We start from the raw sequence: 13,297 nt of genomic DNA on the forward strand, positions 1-13,297 counted from the left end.
TTCTAATTTAAACATATAGGTACCATATGACCCAGTAATTTCATTCCTAAGTGCCTACCCACAGAAATGAAAACATATGTTCACACAAAGACTTGTACACACAAATGTACATAATAGCATTCTGCAGGGAAGCCAAACACAAAAGCGCATCAATGCGCAAATGGATAAACAAAATGTATTTTATCCATACAATGGAATATTTTTCATCAGTAGAAAGTAACAAGCTGCTGATGTGCCAACAACATTGATGAATCTCAAAAAACAGTGCTGAGCAAAAGAAACTAGACGCAAAGGAGAACACACTATCTGAATCCATTCACATGAAACTCTAGAAGTGAAGTGATTGAAGGCTGATCAGCAGTTGCCTGGGAGAGGGTTGTATGGGGGTGGTTGGCTGGGAAGTAGAACAAGAGAAGCTTGGGAGATGATGAAAATGTTCTGTGTCTTGGTTGTGGTAGTGTTTTCATGGGTATTTACATTTATCGAAACTCACCAAGTTCTAGGCTTAAAAATGGGTGCATTTTATTTTATGTAAATTATATCTCAATAAAGTGATTAACTATTAACTCTTTTAAGTCTCTTCTGAATCTTCCTTACAGAAAAATCGCAAATAACATATGTCGATGCCCTCCCCCTTCCGGGAAGTGGAGTTTAATCTCCCTACCCCTACTAGGATGAGCCCCACTTAGTGACTCACTTTCAAAGAATATAGAGCATGGAAAGCGAAAAATAGCAACTTTATAATGCAGAAACCTGGCAAACTCTCCCTTAACCAGGTGATCAAGGTTAAGATCCCCAGTGATGTCACATAGGTGGTAGGAGCCCCCTCATGTGATATGCTTTCCAAAAACCCATAACTCCAGTCTAATCATTAGAAAATGTCAGACAAGCCCAAAATACAAAATACCTGACCAGTACTCAAAACTGCCAAGGAAAGGCTGCAAAACAGTCCCACGTCAGATGAGACTAAGGAGACACGATGACAAAATACATCGTTCTATCCTGTACTGGATTCTGGACCAGATAAATGACATTAATGGAAAAATTAATGGTAAAATCCAGATAAAGCCTGGAGTTTAGCTAATAGTAATTGCATTAATTTTCTATTACTTTATAATTTAATACCACAAATAGATTTCCTCTCAGTTCTGTAGATCAGAAGTTCAGGCACTGTGATCGAGTCCTACTTTCAGGGATTTACAAAGCTGAAGTCAGGGTATTCGCCAGGTTGTGCTTCTTTTGAGAGGGTCTGCGGAAGAAACATTTCATTTGGGTTGTTGGCCAAATTCATTTTGTTGCCTTCACAGGACTGAGGTCCTCATTTCCTAGCTGGCTGTGAGCTGAGGGTCACTCTAAGCTCCTAAAGCTACTCTCAGGGTCTTGCCACATGGCACCCTCCCTGTTCAAGGTTGGCAAGAGAATCTTGCTTTTGTCAAATACCTCTCAGGTTTGCATCTCTCTGACTTCCCTATCTCTGACCTCTAGACCAAGATTTTAAGAGTTCATATGATTAGAACAGGTCCACCAGTTTCTCTATCCTAAAGCCAACTCATTTAGAATCTTAATTGCTTCTGCAAAATCCCTTCACAGTAACACCTAGAATTAGTCTTTGCTTGAATAACCGGGCGAGGTTGGGTGTACACCAAGGACCCGGAAGTTAGAATGTTGCCTACCAATGATGTACCAACATTGATTTCTTAGATTTGACAAGTGTGCTAAACTAACATGAGAGAATAACATTGGGGGAACTGAAACCAGATGAGGGGTATATGGAAACTCACTGTACTATTTTTGCAACTTTTTTTTAACCTGAAATTATTCGAAATAAAAACTTTATGTAAAAAATTATCTTCAGAAATCCCAGTGAAGTGTTAAATGTGTCATCTCTTTCCTGCCGGGACACCAAGTGATACAATTACTATATTCAAATACTGTAAATAATAACAATCTACAGGATAGAGCAGCAATAGAGGAACAAAAACAATAGAGGAAGAAGGAAGATGAAGAAGAAGAGGAAAAGGAGGAGGAGAGGGAGGGAGAGGAAGTAGCAGCAGCTAACATTTATCGAGCATTTAAGCGCCAGGCATTTTCCTAAGCACTTTATATAATAATCTTATTTAATCTATAAACAACCCTATAGGGCGTTATTTTATGCCATAATCTCCCCATCGTACAGATGAGGAAATTGCAGTAGAGAATGTTACGTTGTGAATGGGAACCAGGCAAGGAAAGGATTACTGAGAATCTGATCAATAACTAATATGATCTGTCAAATATTTTCCATACAAGGAGAAAACTAAAAGTCCTATTTTTCAAAAGTAGATGTCCCCCATTTTTGCAGATGTTGCCATCCTACAGTAAAACTTACACGGTTGCACCAAGACCTCTGCAAATTGTTCCAGCTCCCAGTGTCCAAAAGTTACCATGGATCCATTATGTAATGACTTGTTCCTTGAAGTTATGTTATGGCGTGGTGCATTGACCTCGTTATGTAATGGTACCTTGACCTTTTTATGTAATGGCATGTTAGATTGAACTCGTTATGTAATGGCTTGCACATGCACCCTGATTGAGCCCAGCTGTTACACAGTTGTAACAAGTCCTCTCCACTCACGTGTATAAGGTCTCCACCGAAACTAGGCTCACGGGGATGCTGCTTTGGGAGCTATCCCCAGTGTTCTCCATTTCTTGTGCAATAAACCTTTTCTTCACCCACTTCAGCCTTGGTTGTGCTTTTTGGCTCCACCCTCACCATGAGATGAACCCATTGAGTTCGGTTACAATATGACTTGCTCAAAGCCACACAGTTATTAAATGGTGAAGCTGAGAGTCAAATTCAGGTAATCTGATTCCTGAGTCCTCACGAGGAAACATTTCCCCATTCACTCTCTCAGCCATAGTAATACCGAGCAGTGGGCTGCCTCTGTTCTCCACAATCTGAGCCAACTAATCGCAACAAGTTAGGGATCGAGAAAGGAAGTTTTAATTTAATTAGCTGGCATAATCAGGAAGATAGCAGACTAATGTCTCGAAAAACTATCTTCAAAGATTACAGAATCTTGAGGCAGTTATATAGGGAAAATGGCCAGTAAGGAGAGGGTCCAGGGATGTTGGTCTCCAGGCATGTCAGGCTCCAGGCATCACATTGTTTCATTCTTCTGTCAGCTGTCATGGATAGCTTGCAGGTGTGTTTCCCACCTGTGGCCAGCCTGTTCCTGGAGAGAAACTCATAGAACAAAAGTTATAATATATCAAGCTATTGGGGAGTACATATGTAAGCAGAGGTCATAAATCAGGAGAGCCTTTTGAATATTTTAGAGTACGTGCAGAGCAGTGAGTAGTCACACAAAAGAAAGGCTGGGGCCACTTAGCATAACAAGATAGCCTCACTTTTGCTCACGTACAATTTCGCCCCTGTCAGTAGTAACCCACAATCTGATGGTCAAGGGGGAGACAGGGCATCGTACTTTCTCTAGCTACTTCCTGCTGAATCAGGACGTTGTAGGAAACCATAGCATGGAAAATAGTTACTTTCCTTTTGAATTAGAAGAAGGGTTAAGTAGAAGAGATCAAAATTTTCTTTTAAAGACATATTTTAGCTCTCCAAGGGGTTCCGCCACCCATTTTCCCCTTGATACAGGTGGGACACTTTCCTGTGATTTGGGGGCTGCCTTGATCTAGGAGTGATGTGTCCAAGGTTTCATACCTGCAAGTTTTACAGATGAGTGAGTGGTGAGAAAAATCTCAAAGGGGCCAAACCATTCTGGTAACGACTGGTTTTCAGGTCCCTGATCTCTCCAAGTTTTCAGCAAAACATGATCACCAGATTGGAAGGCGTGTAGAAGGACATCAGACGGATATGCAGACCTATGAGAAGCAAACTCATAGACAGAACTTAATACAGAGCTTAACGATTTAACATAATTAGCAATCATAATATTCCTTAAAATGTCCAGAGATTCAGTCTCAGGAGAAGATACTTGAAAGGGTCTCTCATATAGAATTTTGAAAAGAACTCAATTTAGGTCCACTTTGGGCAGCTACTCTAACCCATAACAGGGCAAGGGGAAGGGCCTTATCCCAAGTTACTTGTGTTTCCTGACAGATTTGGGCAATTGTCTTCTTTTTTATGTCTTTCCAGTTAATTTATTTTTTCTGTCTTTCCAGCTGATTGAGGTCTCCAGGCTGAGTGTATTATCCATTAGATGTCTAAGCTTTTGGACACTTATGGGTTATTTGGGAGACGAAAGCTGGTCCATTATCACTCTGCAAGGTATTAGGCAGACCAAACCTGGGGATGATTTCTTAGCAGCATGAGAGTGACTTCTGATGCTTTCTCAGTCTGAGTGGGAAAAGCGTCTACCCATCTGGTGAAGGTGTCCACAAACACTAAGAAAAGCCTAAAATTCCTAGTTGCCCCTGGCAGCTGGGTAAAGTCTATTTGCCAGTCTCCAGTGGGCTAATTTCCTTTATGTTTCATGCTCAGATGTGGGGGACCAGAAGCAGTCTTGGGGTTGTTCTTTGTGCAGATTATGCAATTTTTAGTCACCTGTTGTATAGTCTTTTGTAGGTGGGGCCCTATGATGCACTTCTTGACCCATTAGATTATCCATCTGGAGGCCAGGGCAATATATGACAGCTACCTGAGCAGGCTCATTAATAACACCAAGCAGTTTTAAGATTTTTAGGGCCATGTCTGATTTCCTTTTTCTCTGCTGTTAAGAGTCTCCTTTCTTTCCAGATTGTCCCATGAGCATGAACTATGGCAAAGGCACAATGGGAATCTGTGTGTATATTTATTCTTTTCCCTGGAGCTAAATGTGGAACCCAAGTGAGGGTGATGATTTCCACCTTTTGAGTCAATGTCCCTGTGGGTTTAGCCTCTAAAGTCTCTTGTAAAGTTATGACCACATATCCTGCACACCTCTTACCTTGATCCACGCAGCTGCTGCCATCTGTGAAGAGTTCCAAGTCAGACCCTTCTAACAGGCAGTCCAACAAATCAGATTGGCTAGAATATACCATCTCAATAAGTTGTAAGCAGTCATGTCCTAAGGCCTCTGATGTCTCCTTAGGGAGCAAGGTGGCTGGGTTTAGGGAGGACGGTACTTGAGTCCATACATTTGGATTATCCAAAAGGATGGCCTGATATTTGCCCATCCATCCTGAAGTGAGCCAGTATCCCCCTTTTTTTCTAATAATGCGAGTACTTGATGTAGCACATATACCATGGTGGATTTGCTCAGGTGAATATTTTAGCTTCCTGCAGGATGTCACAGGTAGCAGCCATTGCCCTGAGGTAGGGAGGGCAGGCCTTGACAATCTCATCCAATTGCTTGGAAAAATAAGCCATTGGCCGGGGCGGTCATGTCCAGTTGTTTAGTTTAAACCCCCGAGCTTATTCCCTGCCTTTCATGTATGTATAGGCTGAAGGGCTTATCCAAGTTAGGAAGCCCCAAGGCTGGGGCTGAAATTAACTTTGTCTTAATGGTATCAAATGTTACCTGACACTCCTCTGTCCATTCTAGTGGCTCCTACTCTAGCCCTTTTAAAGCCTCATAGAGGGACTTGCCTCTGAGACCACAGCTAGGAATCCAAATCCGACAGAAACCAGCCAGGCCCAAGAATCCATGTAATTGTTGCAAGGTGGTTGGAGAGCTCAGGCATGCTATAGCCGTTTTTTTTGGTCTGGCAGCAGTGCCCTCTAGCCTTTTGATAATGTAAACACTAAGTAACTTTTTGTTTGCAGATCTGTGCTTTCTTTCGTAAGACCTTGTACCCATATTCAGCCAAATGATTTAAGGTCTTTATTGTGTTGGCCACGCACTGCTCACACGTAGGGCTCGCTATCAGAAAGTCATCTATGTACTGTAACAGCAGTCCTTTTTGTAATTGTAAAAGGCTCAGATCTTTAGCTAGGGCCTCCCCAAATAGCCTAGGGGAGTTTTTGAAGCCCTTGGGGAGCACTGTCGAACAACTAGGCACCACAGGGTGCAGGTCCTGAACTACCTTATTTACGGCACGAAGGTCCTGAACAAACCGATACTTCTCTAAATTGGGTTTCTTGACCAGGAGAACAGAAGTATTATACGGCTACTGGCAAAGTCTGATTAATCCTGTCACCAGGAATTTCTGCAGTACTGGCTGAATGCCTTTCTGAGCCCCCTATTTTAGCAGATATTGTTTCAGGCTAGGCTTTATCTTTTGGGTTTTTAAGGATCTATGTATTGGCTGGACATTCTTTGCTTTCCCAGGCTTCCCACCTGCACACACATCTGGTTTTACCTCCTTCAAAATCTCTGGTGGCAGCGGGTCTGGCAGTGGTGTTTGAACGCCTAACAGGGCCACCTGGAACCATAAAGATGATAGTTCCAGTGGCACTTGCACCTCTAGCTGGCCTGGAGCAAAGTCACCTGAGCATTCAGTTTACATAGAAGGTTTCATTCCAGGAGACGAACAGGGCATTCAGGCATATGAAATTTTTCCAATTAAAAAGATCCGAAGTAGAGAAAGGAGAGCTCATCCAAATGAAGCCAGCCAGTTGCCCTCGTCCATTTATGCCTATGGGACATTGTAGCAGTGGAAACTGCCTGGCTCCAGGAAGGGCCCCCTGACAAAATTGTGTCCCGTCCGGGCTCGAGGAGGAGAGAGTCCCTCTCTTAGGCCTGGAAATCCCTCAGGCATTTTCCCCTGGGCAAGCAGTGGGCCCGGAAAAGGGGGAGGAGGAGAAGGAGTGGGGGACCCCTTAGTCCATTGTCTCCCCTCACCTGATCTCGATGTAGCACCATAAAGGCTTGCACATAGGGGATTTTATCTTCCTTTCCTTTCTTGCAGAACAATTCTAGCTGCAAGACGGTATCCTAATTGAGTGACCCATTTGGGAGCCACTTTTCTCCTGAGCCCAGTGTATACTGCAGCCAGGCTACAGTACAGTAAAAGATGATCCTTTTCTTTGTCATGGGCTCATAACAGAAATCAGTCCAATTAGCCAGCGTGCACCCTAGTGGGCTTGTTTTGGAATGGACAGATTGGCACCCATGGCGATAAAGTTTGTGCCTGAAAATTAGTGGACCCATAGAAGGGTGCAGGGCGTGACTCCGGGCATCCCGATAACTATAGGACTTATCCAAATCCCACATTGCCTGAGGACACAGTTCTGTACCAGTGCTGAATAAGCCAAAGAGACAAGAGGTAATGGCTTAAGGTGGGGTAAAGATGTAGTTTCCCAACACTGGCGTAGGGGGTCAGGTGCTTGGTAGAAAGTCCTTTAGATCGTCTATTTTGCAGGAAGTCAGAGTCCAGCTTACTTTAAGCACAAACCTAACTTCCACACAATGACAGCAAGGAAGGTGCTGGACAAGATAGACAAAGAGCAGGGAAAGATAGTCAAGCTGTGCTCTCACGGCTTCCTCCAAGGTGTTAACACACAAACAGCAGTGCCCACACTGAGGCGTACAATTCTGGCTTGACACTTGACAGCAAAGGTCGCAAACTTCACATCCCTGCAGATGATGTAACAAGCACTGGAAATATGCTGTAGGAATCTGACACAGAGAAAAACTGGCACACAGACTAGTGGAACAACACCCATACTCAGGAGAACAGACCATACAGGCATGGGCACCACAGAAAAACCAGAGACTAGTCTTCCAGACAATATACTAGGCAGTCTGTACTTTCCTTTATCCCTAAACAACAGCACCTAAACCAGATGGACCTCGGCCTGACCAAGACGCCCAGACAAGGAAAAAGGAATATAGTACAAGAGAGTGCACTTCAGATGACTCACCTGGCTGCAGACACAAGCTCGTCAACTTCCGATCCAGTCCTTCATTTCCCAATTGCTGAATCCTTAGGAGCAGGCGGCAAATAAGGAAGCCACAAAGGGAATTCCCCAAGCAGAAAAAGCCACTGGCAGCTGCAGGGAAAAATCCCAAAACAGCTTCCTCCAAGTCAACTAGCCACAGGCAGAGACTATGGTCCCATCTGGGGAGCCAGAGCAATGGGCTTACTCTGCTTGCCATGATCTCAGCCAATTAATCACAATGAGTTAGGGATGGAGAAAGGAAGTTTTAATTCAATTAGACAGCATAATTGGGAAGATGGCAGACTAATGTCTCAAAAACCCATGTTGAAGGATTACAGAATCTTGAGGCAGTTATATAGGGAAAGTGGCCAGTAAGGAGATGGTCCAGTGAGGTTGGTCTCCAGGTGTGACCAGCTCCAAGCATCACATTATTTCATTCTTCTGTCAGCAGTGATGAACACCCTGGAGGCATGGCTCCCACCTGTGGCCAGTCTGTTCCTGGAGAGAAATTCATAGAACAGAGTTTTAATTTATCAAGCTATCAGAGAATACATATGTAAACAGAGGCCATAAGTCAGGAGAGTCTTGGATTTTTTACAGTATGTGCAAAGCAGTGAGTAGTCACACATAGGAGGGCCTGGGTCTATTTAGCCTAACATGATGGCCTCACTTTTGCTCTCTTACATAGTCCATGTGTCCCACATCCTTCATCCACTCTGCTCTTCCCTCAGAAGCAGGTAGTTTCCAAAGAATGTAACACAGGTGGTAGTTTACATCTGACCCAAATACTTCTGCGAATGTGATACATCACCATAGATGCCAAAATCACATTGTCCCGAATTGACCTGCATAAAAGAATACTTGAAACTCCAGTCATTTTAGGTCTCTTTTCCCCTATGCATAAGCTCAGAGCTCCTTCTGTTTGAGTCTGTGTTCATTTATAAACACATTCTTTTTTTTTCAAAGATTTTATTTTTTTCCTTTTTCTCCCCAAAGCCCCCCCAGTACATAGCTGTATATTCTTAGTTGTGGGTCCTTCTAGCTGTGGCATGTGGGACGCCACCTCAGCGTGGCTCAATGAGCAGTGCCATGCCCGCGCCCAGGATTCGAACCGACAAAACACTGGGCTGCCTACAGCAGAGCACTCGAACTTAACCACTCGGCCACAGGGCCGGCCCCTATAAATACATTCTTATACACAGAGTTGATCAATTGCAATTATACATCCAATGAAATCTTACCAACCTACCTGCTTTGAAGCAGATATGAATTATCCAATTCATAAACCATCTCAAATGAGAACAAGAAGCAAAGGATTTATTTGAAAAGCAATTCTTAAGTTGAATTTTTCTTTTTAAGATTTAACTCTGAGATTTTTCTCCTCCTATTCTCCCTGTGGTAATAGACAGTTTTCTATTTAGGCAAGAATATAAGCCAAGATTTCTCTTCTCTTAAAATGTGTCAGCTGTGCCATTGGCACCCCCAGTAGCTGCAGCAGATGAAAATTTTTTCAATCAATTACTCAAAACAACTAGGACTTCAGGCATCGGCAGAAGCATTGGTCCCAACTTGCCTGCTATTATCAAGTTTTAATGTAAGGAGGTTGTGTATTCCTCAGGATTCTTCAGGTACCCAGCAACAAAACCTAGCTTAAACTAGCTTAGCTAGCTCAGCTAATACCTAGATTATCTTATTCCAGCTAGTGACCCCCAAGGAAAGACAGTTTCTCTTCCCTATCTTTACATGAAGTCCCAGGCCACATTCTCATCCTTTATATAGATTACTGCCTGAAGGTGTGAGTTACAATGATTGGCCAACATTGGACCATGTTACCTTTCAAGGGCCTTTGGTATCATAGTTAGCAACCTTACCCAGATTGGCACCGACTGGCACCAGAGAGGGCCTTACCAGTAGCTCTGCTGCTGTTTGCCAAACACGGTGTTGTTCAACTGTGCCACTTGGCTTTTTTCCATTATCATCCACATGTGGATGTGGACATGCTCAGCTCCATGACCACATGTAAACATGCCCAGCTCCATTGAGTACACTTGCAAAACCAAAGAAAGACATCTTGAACATTTGGTCAAGGGTGTGTGGAGTGAGGAGGCCCTATATCCGCATCTTATGGGCAAGCAACAATCAAGACCCTGAACTGCAACCGTGTTAGTGACACCTCTATTATGTCTGTTTACTTGTCTGCCTATCCCCAGCACATTTTGAGTCATTTTACTTCCTAAAGTCTTATTACTCATAACTCAGATAAATCACCTCCTTTCTTTCTTCCTTGCTTTCTAAATGAACTGAAAAAAGGTAGTTATCTTGGTGGTGATTGGAAGGAGCAGAACTGGTTTGGCCTTCTTATCCTAAGCCTGAGTAAGGTGTCTGGTCCCAAATTCTCAGGGATTTTATGAATACAGAGTACTCACTTCTTCAACTGATACAGTTCTTCAGGATCAGAAAATATCACTCCACAAAATACCCATTAAATATTAATACTCCCCCATTTTCTAAGTTCCCTTAAAATATCTGATGTTTATGCTTCTTTTTATTGTTTTTTTAGAGTTATTTTATATTTTATTAAAAATTAGATATATTTAAGGTTTAAGACATAATGATTTGATATACAAATGAAGAAAATTATTCCATTCACAATAGCATCAAAAAATTGTCAAAATAAATTCAATAAAATATTTGTGCACTGATATCTACAAAATATTGCTGAAAGAAATGAAATTACTGAGAGATCTCATCAAGATGGCAGTGTAGGCGGATCTGAACTCACCACCTCCCACAAACACAAGGTTACAAATTGAATACAACAATACATTAAAAAGATCATACACTTTGATCAAGTGGGATTTATTCCAGGGATGCAGGGATGGTTCAACATCCGTAAGTCAGTCAATGTGATACACTACATTAATAAAATGAGAAACAAAAACCACATGATCATCTCAACAGATGCAGAGAAAGCATCGACAAGATCCAACATCCATTTATGATAAAAACTCTCAATACAATGGGTATAAAAGGAAATTACCTTAACATAATAAAGGCCATATATGACAAACCCACTGCCAACATCGTATTCAATGGGGAAAAACTGAAAGGCATCCCTCTGAGAACAGGAATAAGACAAGTCTGCCCACTCTCACCACTCTTATTCAGCATGGTACGGGAGGTTTTGGCCAGAGCAATTTGGCAGCAAAAAGAAATAAAAGGAATCCAAATAGGCAACAAAAAAGTGAAACTCTTTCTGTTTGCAGATGACATGATCTTATATATAGAAAACCCAAAAGAATCCATTGGCAAACTATTAGAAATAATCAACAACTACAGCAAAGTTGCAGGGTTTAAATCAACATATATAAATCAGTAGCATTTCTATACTCTAACAACGAACTAGCAGGAAAAGAACTCAAGAACTCAATCCCATTCACAATTGCAACAAAAAGAATTAAATACCTTGGGGTAAATTTAACCAAGGAAGTGAAAGACCTACACAACGAAAACCACAAGACTTTCCTGAAAGAAATTGATGACGACATAAAGAGATGGAAAGACATTCCATGCACATGGATTGGGAGAATAAACATAGTTAAAATGTCCATACTACCTAAAGCAATCTAAAGATTCAACGCTATCCCAATCAGAATCCCAATGACATTCTTTACAGAAATAGAACAAAGAATCCTAAAATTCATTTGGGGCAACAAAAGACCCAGAACTGCTAAAGCAATCCTGAGAAAAAAGGACACAGCTGGAGGCATCACAATCTCTGACTTCAAAGCATACTACAAAGCTACAGTAATCAAAACAGCATAGTACTGGTACAAAAACAGGTGCACAGATCAATGGAACTGAATTGAAAGCCCAGAAATAAAACCACACATCTATGGACAGCTAACCATCGACAAAGGAGCTGAGGTCCTACAATGGAGAAAAGAAAGTCTCTTCAACAAATGGTGCTGGGAAAACTGACGGCCACGTGTAAAAGAATGAAAATTGACCATTCTTTTTCACCATTCACAAAAATAAACTCAAAATGGATCAAAGACCTAAAGATCAGACCTGAAACAATGTCTTCTAAAAGAAAATATAGACTGTACACTCTTTGACATCAGTATCAAAAGGATCTTTTCAGACACCGTATCTCCTCAGATAAGGGAAACAATAGAAAGAATAAACAAATGGGACTTCATCAGACTAAAGAGCTTCTTCAAGGCAAGGGAAAACAGGATTTAAACAAAAAAGAAACCACTAGTTAGGAAAAAATATTTACAAGTTATATATCCGACAAAGGGTTAATCTGTATAATATATAAAGAACTCACACAGCTCAACAACAAAAAATCAAACAACCCGGTCAAAAAATGGGCAGGGACATGAACAGACATTTCTCCAAAGAAGATATACAGGTGGCCAATAGACACATGAAAAGATGCTCATCATCACTAGTCATCAGGGAAATGCAAATCAAAACTACACTAAGGTATCACCTTACACCTGTTAGAATGGCAAAAATAACCAAAGCAAAAAGTGACAAATGTTGATGAGGTTTTGGAGAAAAAGGAACATTCATACACTGTTGGGAATGCAAACTGGTGCAACCACTATGGAAAACAGTATGGAGATTTCTCAAAAAATTAAAAATAGAAATGCCATATGACCCAGCTATCCCACTACTGGGTATCTATCCAAAGAACTTGAAATCAGCAATTTGAAAAGTCCCATGCACTCCTATGTTCATTGCAGCATTATTTACAATAGCCAAGACATGGAAGCAACCTAAGTGCCTATCAACTGATGATTGGATAAAGAAGATATGGTATGTATATATATATATATATATATATATACACACAATGGAATACTACTCAGCCATAAAAAAGGATAAAATCGTCCCATTCACAACACATGGATGGACCTTGAGGGTATTATGTTAAGTGAAATAAGCCAGATAGAGAAAGATGAGCTCTGTATGACTCCACTCATAGGTGGAAGTTAAACATATAGACAAAGAGAACTGATTGGTAGAAAGGGGAAAGGGAGGGTGGGTACAAAGGGTGAAGTGGTACACCTACAACATAACTGACAATAATGTACAACTGAAATTTCACAAGGTTGTAAACATTCATAATCTTAATAAAAAGTTAAAAACATCAGTTGTGTTTCTATACACTAACAATGAAGTAGCAGAAAGAGAAATTAAGAATACAACCCCATTTACAATTGCAACAAAAAGAATAAAATACCTAGGAATCAACTTAACCAAGGAGGTGAAAGTTCTGTACACCAAAAAGTATAAAACATTGTTGAAAGAAATTGAGGAAGACACAAAGAAATGGAAAGATATTCCGTGCTCTTGGATTGGAAGAATTAACATAGTTAAAATGTCCATACTTCCTAAAGCAATCTATAGATTCAATGCAATCCCTATGAAAGTTCCAACAACATTTTTCACAGAAATAGAACAAAAGAATCCTAAAAT

This window comes from Equus asinus, chromosome 7 (assembly GCF_041296235.1).
Source record: "Equus asinus isolate D_3611 breed Donkey chromosome 7, EquAss-T2T_v2, whole genome shotgun sequence".
Lineage (NCBI taxonomy): Eukaryota > Metazoa > Chordata > Mammalia > Perissodactyla > Equidae > Equus > Equus asinus.